This window comes from Eleutherodactylus coqui, unplaced genomic scaffold (genome assembly GCF_035609145.1).
Source record: "Eleutherodactylus coqui strain aEleCoq1 unplaced genomic scaffold, aEleCoq1.hap1 HAP1_SCAFFOLD_89, whole genome shotgun sequence".
Lineage (NCBI taxonomy): Eukaryota > Metazoa > Chordata > Amphibia > Anura > Eleutherodactylidae > Eleutherodactylus > Eleutherodactylus coqui.
This window is the reverse complement of record NW_027101717.1, coordinates 409,164-419,217: the sequence shown is the minus strand read 5'-3', so window position 1 is coordinate 419,217 and position 10,054 is coordinate 409,164. Positions and strand designations below refer to the sequence as shown.

At 51.7% G+C, this 10,054-nt stretch overlaps 1 long non-coding RNA gene across 1 annotated transcript; it reads right to left on the bottom strand.

The window, feature by feature from the left end:
• Positions 1 to 1,102: 1,102 nt before the first annotated feature.
• Positions 1,103 to 9,972, bottom strand: LOC136590922 (uncharacterized). The gene is made up of 3 exons (XR_010787792.1): positions 9,759 to 9,972; positions 3,896 to 4,039; positions 1,103 to 1,386 (listed from the first exon to the last, which is right to left on the bottom strand). It is a non-coding gene; the product is annotated as an uncharacterized lncRNA (long non-coding RNA).
• Positions 9,973 to 10,054: the final 82 nt, after the last annotated feature.

Genomic DNA, 10,054 nt, shown 5'->3' with positions numbered 1-10,054 from the left:
CTATGCCAGACACAGCACCATACATTTCCGGCTGTACACGCCTGCATAGGATTGCATTTCAATACGCAATCCTATGCAGAAGGCCGTGGTTTGTCTACGCGAAATCACGCGCAGAAAACAAACCGCGCCATGCTGTAATTCTGTGCGGGGTTCGCAGAGCCCCGGACATAAACGTCACTCGCTGGCTGCCGGCTCTGCGCATGTGCCGTCTGCTGGCACATGAGTCAGAGCTGTGGGAGCGGGCGAGTTCCGCACTGCTCTCTGCAGGCGCTGAGGTTGGGTCCCATTGCGAGCAGCTGGATGCGACTCGGCCGTCTGCAGGCGGCCTTAGGCCTCATGTCCACTAGAAAAATACAATCCGCGTAGAATCAGCTTTCAATTGTATAATTTTTGCATGCAGATATCCGCACACATTGCTATCAATGTGATAGCAATGTGGCCGATCCGCGGTTAAATCGAGCATGCCGCGTTTTTTTCTCCCACGCGTGAAAAACGCAATTCTATTAAAATTCCATCTGCGGGTGCAAAAATCAGTTTAATGGACCGCGGATGGCCAATGATTCCCTAGGGGCAAATCCGCTGCGGAAACTGCAATTCCATTTTGCTAGTGGACATGAGGCCTTAAGGCTCCTTCCCACAGACGGATCTATTCAACCTAATAGCTCAATGCTTACGGTGCGGAATTTCACAGCGGAATTCCGCACCGTAAAATCACCCGTCCTCACCCACGGCATGCTCTATTTGCCGCGGGTATACGCACGGACGGCTTCCATTGCAGTCTGTGGAAGCCGTCCATTCACGCTATCTTCTGCTGTAGCACAGCGGAAAATAGCGTGAAACCGCCTCTACGCCTACCACCAGCCGCGTCACATGCCGCTGCGGTGCGTCACACGCTCTATTGCCCATGCGCGCTGAGGCGTCATGCGGGACTCCGGAACCAGAGGTAAGTATTGGGGTCTCTTGGGGCCGCCTTGATGGGCTCCGCCCCGGAATTCCATGGCGGAGCTCGTCACAGCCGTGTGCAGCCGGCTTTACAGCGTGGGTAATCAGGAGTCTGAAAACATAAATAAGGTAAAACAAAAAAACAAATTCAAATCACGTTTTATTATTTATTAAAAATGTGGATTTTACACCAAGTGTCCAATTCCCTCATAAACCAAAGGCCGCTGTGTTTGGGTATCTTTTCTGTTTACTCAATCGGTGTAAAATATTGCGCAGTTTTTCAGGATCCTCCATCATAATTCTTTAAATGAAAAAACTTATAAAAAAAAAAAAAAGGTGAGTCACAGGCAAAAAGCAGTCCATAAAACTAAGGGTTTCAAGATTGCTGAACGTCGAGGGTCTCTTCACTGTCGGACAGCCTTCCCATTCTCAAGGACGTCAGATCTGCAGGAAATGACGAAAAATCAGCAGGTTAACAGTCACATCACACCAGTATTACTGATCCCTAGATCCGCTCCACCCACTCACATTGACCACTACTCCCCCAACCTGGTCAGAAGAATCATATCATAATATATATATATATATATATATATATATATATATACACACACACACACGTACACACACACACGTACGTACATACATGTACACGTACATACATACACGTACATACATACATGTGCGTACGTACGTACACACACGCACGTACGTACACACACGCACGTACATACACATACATGTACGTACATACACGTACGTACATACATACACACACGTACATACATACATACATACACGTACATACATACACACACGTACATACATACACACACGTACATACATACACACACGTACATACATACACACACACGTACATACACACAGGCATATATATACACGTACATACATACAAGTACGTACATACATACATACATGTACGTACATACATATACGTACACACATACATATACGTACATACATACACGTACATACATACATATACGTACATACATACACGTACATACATGTACATACATGTACGTACACACATACACGTACGTACACAAATATATATACATATATGAACATATGCAAGTGAAAACCTGCAAATATGCGCCAAATATGCACATATGAGCAGATGCAAGCGAAAACCTGCAAATATGCAGTTTGAAGTAATGCCTCACAGGGGCTGGTAGTGTAGTTTAGATAGCGGTCACCATCTAGGACCGTATTGTACTTTAGCCAGGTTAGAAAATTTATCATCACAATTTCTAATTGACCTCCCTGGCTCTTTTGTCAGTCTGGGACAATAAACGCCAAGTATCAGGCGTTCAGACTGTTTAATCACTAGCACCTGTGTTTGTTGAATAGTGTTCAATTAATGGACCTATCTAACATAAGGATTGCTATGTCAGCTGTCTGTTCATTATAAAACAGCATGGTCAATTGCACTATTTGCAAACCAATCGGGTTGCCTTTACAGTCGACTGTCTAGTGTAAGGCAACAAGATTGATTGCATTATAATCGCAAATCAATCTGTTTGTGTAAATCAGCCTCCACAGTCGTCTGTTTAGTGTAAAGCAGTGTTATTAATTACACTACACTAAAAACCATTCTATTTGCTTTTACATAATGTGCAATTAATCTACCAGCCTTCTTACATCGGCGCATTAAAAAACCTGTTCTTACGCGCAATTTTTGTGCAACTGCTGTTTGCTATTCGAACCCATTGCAACAAGAATTGTGTGCAGTTGATTGGCATCGCACAATTTTTGTGCATCATTCAGTCTTATTTTCGTCCTGATGAAGCAGCGCGCCAAATAATCTGTCTTGCGCTGCGGAAACGCGTTGACGATTAGACGATTACGGACGATCTTGTTCGCCCTGGTCCACATTGGATTTCAGCTAACTATTTATATGTTCATCAAATTCGCAATTTTGCGAATTGACATATATTATAAGTAGCTTGGACTTCTCCTGACTTAATTGTCATTACAAGTCCAGCCTTCTAGCCTGTTTCCGATGATATAGACTTTGACCTAATTTAAGAACTGGGTCTTGTCAGATCGATGACCCTATGGGGAAGTGAATAAGTCTAGTAACAAATAAGGTTACGGACTCAGTACAGTGCTCCTATAAGCGAGTGTACTAGTATAATATTTGTCTAGTGTGGATGATCTAATTGTCATTATCCACCACTTAGGGCTTTATGAGTGACGCTCTCTAGTTGTTTTGGAACAGTGTCTTTCCATCAATAGGCATGTTCTTATTAATGCATAACAACATGGAGTTATCTCAGTAGGCGCTACCACTTTCTGGTCCCTTGTATACCTGATAACGGCCCGCTACGGTTACCACCTTATCTGGTAGCCCCTCTTATCATTATCAATTTAAATAATATATTAAAATTCTGTATTTGAGTCATTCTAATTACTTAAGCAAATTGCGCTAACCCCATAGGCAATTAATTTTGTGGTTGTTTTGTATGGTTGTCTGTCATTTTGTGTCCGTTTGGGTAGGAACCATCCTGCCTTAGCAGTAATGGTTTTTTATCATTAATATTAATAAAGGTTATATTTTAGTTTCAGGCACTTTCAGTGACAAATACACACACACGTACATACACACAGACATATATATACACGTACATACATACATACATACAAGTACGTACATACATACATACATGTACGTACATACATAAATACATACATACATGTACGTACATACATACATATACGTACATACATGTACATACATGTACGTACACACATACACGTACGTACACAAATATATATACATATATGAACATATGCAAGTGAAAATCTGCAAATATGCGCCAAATATGCACATATGAGCAGATGCAAGCGAAAACCTGCAAATATGCGCAAAATAAGCACGTACGAGCAGATGCACGCAATGAAAATTTTGGCAGATGCAGCAGCTTACCTCGACGAGTTATGTCAGCTTGTGTCCGAGCGAAGCGAAATTCTTCTCAAAACGCGTCCAAACGTCAGGATCCTCTCCACACGTAAGTTTGACAAAAGGCGCAGAAATCTCAGGTGGCAGCGTCTCCACACGTAGCGCACAAATCTGCAAAAAAAAGTCAGGTGGCGTCGCGCAAATCTCAAGTGACGTACTCACCACACGAATCTCGGGTGGCCACGTCTCCACACGTAGCGCACAAATCTCAGGGAACCGCATCTCCACACGTAGCAGCGCACAGCGCACAAATCTCAGGTAACCGCGTCTCCACACGTAGCGCACAGCGCACAAATCTCAGGTAACCGCGTCTCCACACGTAGCGCACAGCGCACAAATCTCAGGTAACCGCGTCTCCACACGTAGCAGCGCAGAGCGCACAAATCTCAGGTAACCGCGTCTCCACACGTAGCGCACAGTGTAGCGCACAAATCTCAGGTAACTGCGTCTCCACACGTAGCGCACAAATCTCAGGTGACCGCGTCTCCACATGTAGCGCACAGCGCACAAATCTCAGGTGGCCGCGTCTCCACACGTAGCAGCGCAGAGCGCACAAATCTCAGGTAACCGCGTCTCCACACGTAGCGGCGCACAGCGCACAAATCTCAGGTGACCCCGTCTCCACACGTAGCGCACATCGCACAAATCTCAGGTGACCCCGTCTCCACACGTAGCGCACAGCGTAGCGCACAGCGCACAAATCTCAGGTAACCGCGTCTCCACACGTAGCACACAGAGTAGCGCACAGCGCACAAATCTCAGGTAACCGCGTCTCCACACGTACCAGCGCACAGCGCACAAATCTCAGGTAACTGCGTCTCCACAGCGTAGCGCACAAATCTCAGGTGACCCCGTCTCCACACGTAGCGCACAGCGTAGCGCAGAGCGCACAAATCTCAGGTGACCGCGTCTCCACACGTAGCAGCGCACAAATCTCAGGTGACCGCGTCTCCACAGCGTAGCACACAAATCTCAGGTGACCCCGTCTCCACACGTAGCGCACAGCGCACAAATCTCAGGTAACCGCGTCTCCACACGTAGCGCACAGCGTAGCGCACAAATCTCAGGTAACCGCGTCTCCACATGTAGCAGCGCACAAATCTCAGGTAACCGCGTCTCCACAGCGTAGCGCACAAATCTCAGGTAACCGCGTCTCCACACGTAGCACACAGCGTAGCGCACAGCGCACAAATCTCAGGTAACCGCGTCTCCACACGTAGCAGCACACAGCGCACAAATCTCAGGTAACCGCGTCTCCACAGCGTATCGCACAAATCTCAGGTGACCCCGTCTCCACACGTAGCGCACAGCGTAGCGCAGAGCGCACAAATCTCAGGTAACCGCGTCTCCACATGTAGCAGCGCACAAATCTCAGGTGACCGCGTCTCCACAGCGTAGCGCACAGCGCACAAATCTCAGGTGACCGCGTCTCCACAGCGTAGCGCACAGCGCACAAATCTCAGGTAACCGCGTCTCCACACGTAGCAGCGCACAGCGCACAAATCTCAGGTGACCGCGTCTCCACACGTAGCGCACAAATCTCAGGTAACCGCGTCTCCACACGTAGAGCACAGCGCACAAATCTCAGGTAACCGTGTCTCCACACGTAGCAGCGCACAAATCTCAGGTAACCGCGTCTCCACAGCGTAGCGCAGAGCGCACAAATCTCAGGAGACCCCGTCTCCAGACGTAGCGCACAGCGTAGCGCAGAGCGCACAAATCTCAGGTAACCGCGTCTCCACACGTAGCAGCGCACAGCGCACAAATCTCAGGTGTCCGCGTCTCCACAGCGTATCGCACAAATCTCAGGTGACCCCGTCTCCACACGTAGCAGCACACAGCGCACAAATCTCAGGTAACCGCGTCTCCACAGCGTATCGCACAAATCTCAGGTGACCCCGTCTCCACACGTAGCGCACAGCGTAGCGCAGAGCGCACAAATCTCAGGTAACCGCGTCTCCACATGTAGCAGCGCACAAATCTCAGGTGACCGCGTCTCCACAGCGTAGCGCACAGCGCACAAATCTCAGGTGACCGCGTCTCCACAGCGTAGCGCACAGCGCACAAATCTCAGGTAACCGCGTCTCCACACGTAGCAGCGCACAAATCTCAGGTGACCGCGTCTCCACACGTAGCGCACAAATCTCAGGTAACCGCGTCTCCACACGTAGAGCACAGCGCACAAATCTCAGGTAACCGCGTCTCCACACGTAGCAGCGCACAAATCTCAGGTAACCGCGTCTCCACAGCGTAGCGCAGAGCGCACAAATCTCAGGAGACCCCGTCTCCAGACGTAGCGCACAGCGTAGCGCAGAGCGCACAAATCTCAGGTAACCGCGTCTCCACACGTAGCAGCGCATAGCGCACAAATCTCAGGTGTCCGCGTCTCCACACGTAGCGCACAGCATAGTGCACAAATCTCAGGTGACCGCGTCTCCACACGTAGCGCACAAATCTCAGTTAACCGCGTCTCCACACGTAGCGCACAGCGTAGCGCACAAATCTCAGGTAACCGCGTCTCCACACGTAGCAGCGCACAAATCTCAGGTAACCGCGTCTCCACAGCGTAGCGCACAAATCTCAGGTGACCGCGTCTCCACACGTAGCGCACAAATCTCAGGTAACCGCGTCTCCACACGTAGCAGCGCACAGCGCACAAATCTGAGGTGACCACGTCTCCACACGTAGCGCACAGCGCACAAATCTCAGGTAACCGCGTCTCCACACGTAGCAGCGCACAGCGCACAAATCTCAGGTAACCGCGTCTCCACACGTAGCACACAGCGTAGCGCACAAATCTCAGGTAACCGCGTCTCCACAGCGTATCGCACAAATCTCAGGTGACCCCGTCTCCACACGTAGCGCACAGCGTAGCGCAGAGCGCACAAATCTCAGGTAACCGCGTCTCCACACGTAGCAGCGCACAAATCTCAGGTGACCGCGTCTCCACAGCGTAGCGCACAGCACACAAATCTCAGGTGACCGCGTCTCCACAGCGTAGCACACAGCGCACAAATCTCAGGTAACCGCGTCTCCACACGTAGCAGCGCACAGCGCACAAATCTCAGGTAACCGCGTCTCCACACGTAGCAGCGCACAAATCTCAGGTAACCGCGTCTCCACAGCGTAGCGCAGAGCGCACAAATCTCAGGTGACCCCGTCTCCAGACGTAGCGCACAGCGTAGCGCAGAGCGCACAAATCTCAGGTAACCGCGTCTCCACACGTAGCAGCGCACAGCGCACAAATCTCAGGTGACCGCGTCTCCACACGTAGCGCACAGCATAGCGCACAGCGCACAAATCTCAGGTGACCGCGTCTCCACACGTAGCGCACAAATCTCAGGTAACCGCGTCTCCACACGTAGCGCACAGCGTAGCGCACAAATCTCAGATGACGGCGTCTCCACACGTAGCAGCGCACAAGGCACAAATCTCAGGTGACGGCGTCTCCACACGTAGCAGCGCACAGCGCACAAATCTCAGGTGACCGCGTTTCCACAGCGTAGCGCACAGCGCACAAATCTCAGGTAACCGCGTCTCCACATGTAGCAGCGCACAAATCTCAGGTAACCGCGTCTCCACAGCGTAGCGCACAAATCTCAGGTGACCGCGTCTCCACACGTAGCGCACAAATCTCAGGTAACCGCGTCTCCACACGTAGCAGCGCACAGCGCACAAATCTGAGGTGACCACGTCTCCACACGTAGCGCACAGCGCACAAATCTCAGGTAACCGCGTCTCCACACGTAGCAGCGCACAGCGCACAAATCTCAGGTAACCGCGTCTCCACAGCGTAGCGCACAGCGCACAAATCTCAGGTAACCGCGTCTCCACACGTAGCGCACAGCGTAGCGCACAAATCTCAGGTAACCGCGTCTCCACACGTAGCAGCACACAGCGCACAAATCTCAGGTAACCGCGTCTCCACAGCGTATCGCACAAATCTCAGGTGACCCCGTCTCCACACGTAGCGCACAGCGTAGCGCAGAGCGCACAAATCTCAGGTAACCGCGTCTCCACACGTAGCAGCGCACAAATCTCAGGTGACCGCATCTCCACAGCGTAGCGCACAAATCTCAGGTGACCGCGTCTCCACAGCGTAGCGCTCAGCGCACAAATCTCAGGTAACCGCGTCTCCACACGTAGCAGCGCACAGCGCACAAATCTCAGGTGACCGCGTCTCCACACGTAGCGCACAGCGCACAAATCTCAGGTAACCGCGTCTCCACACGTAGCGCAAAGCGCACAAATCTCAGGTAACCGCGTCTCCACACGTAGCAGCGCACAAAACTCAGGTAACCGCGTCTCCACAGCGTAGCGCAGAGCGCACAAATCTCAGGTGACCCCGTCTCCAGACGTAGCGCACAGCGTAGCGCAGAGCACACAAATCTCAGGTGACAGCGTCTCCACACGTAGCAGCGCACAAATCTCAGGTAACCGCGTCTCCACAGCGTAGCGCAGAGCGCACAAATCTCAGGTGACCCCGTCTCCAGACGTAGCGCACAGCGTAGCGCAGAGCACACAAATCTCAGGTAACCGCGTCTCCACACGTAGCAGCGCACAGCGCACAAATCTCAGGTGACCGCGTCTCCACACGTAGCGCACAGCATAGCGCACAGCGCACAAATCTCAGGTGACCGCGTCTCCACACGTAGCGCACAAATCTCAGGTAACCGCGTCTCCACACGTAGCGCACAGCGTAGCGCACAAATCTCAGGTGACGGCGTCTCCACACGTAGCAGCGCACAAGGCACAAATCTCAGGTGACGGCGTCTCCACACGTAGCAGCGCACAGCGCACAAATCTCAGGTGACCGCGTCTCCACAGCGTAGCGCAGAGCGCACAAATCTCAGGTAACCGCGTCTCCACACGTAGCAGCGCACAAATCTCAGGTAACCGCGTCTCCACAGCGTAGCGCACAAATCTCAGGTAACCGCGTCTCCACAGCGTAGCGCACAAATCTCAGGTGACCGCGTCTCCACACGTAGCGCACAAATCTCAGGTAACCGCGTCTCCACACGTAGCAGCGCACAAATCTCAGGTGACCGCGTCTCCACACGTAGCGCACAGCATAGCGCACAGCGCACAAATCTCAGGTGACCGCGTCTCCACACGTAGCGCACAAATCTCAGGTAACCGCGTCTCCACACGTAGCGCACAGCGTAGCGCACAAATCTCAGGTGACGGCGTCTCCACACGTAGCAGCGCACAAGGCACAAATCTCAGGTGACGGCGTCTCCACACGTAGCAGCGCACAGCACACAAATCTCAGGTGACCGCGTCTCCACAGCGTAGCGCACAGCGCACAAATCTCAGGTAACCGCGTCTCCACACGTAGCAGCGCACAAATCTCAGGTAACCGCGTCTCCACAGCGTAGCGCACAGCGCACAAATCTCAGGTAACCGCGTCTCCACACGTAGCAGCGCACAGCGCACAAATCTGAGGTGACCACGTCTCCACACGTAGCGCACAAATCTCAGGTAACCGCGTCTCCACACGTAGCAGCGCACAGCGCACAAATCTCAGGTGACCGCGTCTCCAAAGCGTAGCGCACAGCGCACAAATCTCAGGTGGCCGCGTCTCCACACGTAACGCACAAATCTCAGGTAACCGCGTCTCCACACGTAGCAGCGCACAAATCTCAGGTAACCGCGTCTCCACAGCGTAGCACACAGCGCACAAATCTCAGGTGACCGCGTCTCCACACGTAGCGCACAGCGCACAAATCTCAGGTAACCGCGTCTCCACACGTAACAGCGCTCAGCGCACAAATCTCAGGTGACCACGTCTCCACACGTAACAGCGCACAAATCTCAGGTGGGTACTCACCACACGTAGCGCACAAATCTTCCTCTCCCACGTTGTAAGTTGTATAAAAGGCTCCAACCATCAGCTTCCTCTGTAGATCGGAATCCGCGGGCAGATTCAAGTGTCGGTGACGTCACAGGTCACGTGAGGCGCGGGCACAGCTCTCATGGTGCACGGTTGCTGAAGGCAATCCGCGTGCACGCTGTGTAGTCACATGGTGCCGAAGAGCCAATCAGGTGGCTCTAATCAGCAGCGCTGCTTAACCTAAGCGTAAAGTACAAATATGTTAACTGAAGCAATTAATGTTAATATGCGTC